The following is a 3942-nucleotide window of genomic DNA, read 5'->3' on the forward strand; positions in this document are numbered from 1 at the left end:
TTTCAGAGTCAAGCCAGGTTTATGTGCCGGGCTTCTTATTTCTGGTGTTGGATGACCCTCTGGTGCAGAATGCAGCCCTGAGAAGTTCACCCAGGAGGGACTAGAGGCAAGTCTCTGTGAGATGACAGAAGCAGACCCTGTGTGGTCTGCCTGGGACACACCAAGAGGCAGGCTGATCCTCTGTGCCTGGATGTGGCCCTGGAAAAGTTGTCAACAAAGGAAAAACTTACCTGTGAGATCTTCACTGGAGATTGAAACCTATAATGCCTGGAAGTTCAGAGAGGCTGTTTGGTTTTGAACAGATTCCCACCAGATGTTAGGGGCTAGATGGTGTTCTCCAGGATCCACAGGTAGTCTAGAGGGTGCCTAGTCTTCTCCATTCTGCCCTGGACAGAGAATCTCTGGTATTTCCTATCTGTCAAGAGATCTCTTCTTTCTTTTGCCCACACTAGCAGTTCAGGAAGGTCCAAAAGAGCTGTGCTTTGGGTGGCCAGTCGGGACAGGCAGCCATTCCCCTGGAATTGAGTCTGTTAAGAGGAAGAACAAGTGACTGCCCTGACTCCCAGACTGGGGGCAGAGATCAACTTCCTCAGTTTTTGTTGGGTCTCTGAATGTGCTCTCTTTCACATTCTCTGCTTCCTCTGCACTCTGGAATCTTGATTGTGAACAGAGCTTCACCAGAGACCTCCTTGTGGGTGGCTGGATGGTGCAGCTCTATTGTTGGCTTGGAGAGGGTGTGGGGCAGAAGGGCCGATGCTCTATCCAAAGCTGCGTGCTAAGGCTCTCCCAACGTGTGTTAGCTCCACATAGTTTCATTGTTCTGGGATGGGAAGTGCTTGAATCAAGAGGAGGACTCTGGGCTTGAGAGTTTTAAAGGAGTTTGTCTCATACTCTCCCGCAGAAAGGAGGTTGGGGAACTGCTCCAGGGTCTCACTGGCTTCAGGCGATTGACTCCTCTTTACACTTCCAAGTAGTAGCTATGTGAACCAGAGTCCTGGCTTTGCATCAGTCCCACCTAACTCTTGCTCTGTGGTTGGTGGCAACTGGCTGTCAGGTGGCAGCCCTATTCCTTCTGACTTACCCCAATATCTCTGGTCTGGCTGTGGCCTGGGACTGAGTTGCAAAAGCAGTGTGTGTGAGTCACCCAGGTGTGGAAGTGTGGACTAGCATGGTGCAGTGTGGAGGCTGAAAGAGGTTCTTTTGGACATGGTATGTGGTAACCGCTTTCAAGGAATCAAGTTCAGCAATTAACTAACAACACATACATTGCTTTTGGGATCCTATTGAGGGAAATTTCTAGGCCTGACAGGTAAAGGATGTATTGCTTAACACACTTAAATCCAAGTGTAATCCACACTCAGATGTCAAGCAAAAATCAAATGCATTAACTCCATCCATGAGGAGGCAATAAAAAGTTCAGGAAGGGAACCAGCAGTTAGTGTAATGGCTATGTCGCTGGACTCCCACGTAGTCGACTGCGGTTCGTGTCCCAGACCCAGTGGCTTAAAACTCACACCGGGCGCGTGTGCGTGCGTGCCCAGGATCCCAAGAGGAGAATGGAGGAGAAGGGATTGCGGTGTGACCATTCCCCCTGGGGGGTGATTTCTTGCTTTCTGTCTCTATGTCTCTCTCTGTCTGTCTGGCGAGCTCACGCGCCCTATAGCGAAAACCTCTCCAAAAAAAAAAAAAAAAGTTCAGGAATATCACAACTTTAGTTCTCATACTTTTTACTAAAATAAAAATTCAAAGAAGAACTCTGTGTTTTGACATATGAAAATGAATCAAGGACACACGCCTGAGGCAGCCCCACTACTTGATAAAGGACAAAAAACTAGAAATAAGATGCAAGTACTTGTCCACATTGAGTTCCCCTGGAAGCAAGCAGAGCCTCAGCAATTTCATTAAACCCAAGATTACGATCTTGCTGCCTTACAGTTTCTCCCTTTCTTGTCCTCTTAACATATGAAGAAATATTTTACCTGTGATCTCTGACAATTTATCCCCTTTCACTGCAGCAAGAACAATTTCCATCGTAACAACCACACAAGTCCTGCTAAATGCATTATTCATTTTAGGGTGAAGATAACTCATAAACGTGCTTAATCTCATTCATTCCTTGTTGGCCCAAGAGTCAAATAGGTTGATCATTCAATATATCCAAATATTGAATGATAGAGGGAGATTATTCTTTCTTGATCTCTTTCTCCAAAGAGATGTACAGAGATTGAAGTTGTATATTTCAGTTAAGTCAGCTCCGTGAGTTTTCCAATTTGGATATGAGAAGCAATAGTAAAGGTCACATCTGACTATATGTTCTATAATGCCTTTATTAATGAATACTCTGGTTATTTTATTCCATACTGTTATTCTCTTATTTAAGAATTAATTTTAAACAACCAAACAAGTAAAATTGATACTCCCCCCAGCTAAAGCACGGCAGACTCATGTAGGTGTGTCTTTAAGGGCCCAAACTGTGAGGAGGCGCGGTGTTAGGGAGGTGTCAGGAGCCAGGAACAGAAATGTCCTTCTTTCTGGGGTCATCACTGCTGTGCATCTTTGCTTCTCTTTCTCTGTTGGTGTGACCAAGTCCCTTTCTGCAGCATTGGTGGATTTCTCTAATGCATCTGTACCTTGTTATTTTATCATATCACAGTTAAGTCTCTGAATCTCTCTCTTTTTTTTTTTTTTTTAGATGTTTTTTGCTACAGGGCACATGTACTCACCATAAAGACAAAGAGGGACAAAGAGACAGAAAGCAAGAACTCACCCCCCTTCCCCAGGGGGGATGGCCATGCCGCAATCCCTTTTCCTCCATTCTCCCCTTCGGATTGTGGGCACGCACGCACATGTTCCCAGCGTGAGTTTAAGCCATTAGGTCCAAGACTCGAACTGCAGTTGACTACATGGGAGTCCAGCAACATAGCCATTTTGCTAACTGCTGGTTCCAGTCTCTGAGTCTCTTAATGTGATTTTTAAAAAAATATTAGCATACCTCAGGCTGGACAGAGAACAATGAGCTAAGTGGAGGTGATAGTGGTGGTGACAAAGGTGGAGGTGATGGCAGTGATAATGGTGGTGATGGTGATTGTAGTGAAAGACTTCATGGTACAGAGAATTTCTGATTCTAGCGTGCGGAGCTGAGTTCATTAAGGAAGTACATGGAGGGACCAGCAGGTAGTGTAGCAGTTATATTGCTGGACTCCCACATGGCTGACCCCAGTGCATGGGTGACCAAGATCCTAGGAAGAGAATGAAGGAGAAGGGATTGTAGCATGGCCATCCTCCCCGAAGGGTGATTTCTCACTTTCCCTCTCACTGTATCTGTCTCTCTCTCTCCAGTGAGCACACATGCCCTAAGGCAAAAACCTAAAAAAGAAAAATGAAGTATATGGAGACAGAGATGGTTGTTTCTTGTATCTTTGGAACAGTAGTAACAATCCTTTAGACTTGTAACAATTTAAATGTCTGTGCAGGCCACGATGTAAAATTCAGGTGAAGAAAGCACATATGAATTAAATGCCATGTGATATTTCCCCATAACTTTAGGCCAGTTTCTTGTCTAGCCTTGTCAGTCATGTCTGCCTATTATGTAAGCTTTGAGTCAAGTTTCCTAGCAGCTGGCCCATCAGTTACATAAATTTCCCTCTATTAGGCCAGGAGACCAGACTGAGACTCTGAGGCAGTAGACCCTGGCTATTGGCTAGGGGTAGGAGGGAATGTGCCTTCCCAGGTAAGGAAGCTCTCCTGCCCACAGAGAGCAATAGGCAGAGAAGAGGGTAGCTGTGAGCCACCAGCTGCCAGCTTCAGAGATGGGTGCAGCAGCTGGAGGAGGACCCCAGCAGCACCAACTCCCACCTAGCCTCCCAGGCATGGCCACCCTGCAAAAGCTGAGATGCTGTGTCAACGGGATTATCACAAAGGCTCATCCACTCTGCACTCTTT

Source organism: Tupaia chinensis, unplaced genomic scaffold, assembly GCF_000334495.1.
Source record: "Tupaia chinensis unplaced genomic scaffold, TupChi_1.0 Scaffold000096_1, whole genome shotgun sequence".
Taxonomy (NCBI): Eukaryota; Metazoa; Chordata; class Mammalia; order Scandentia; family Tupaiidae; genus Tupaia; species Tupaia belangeri.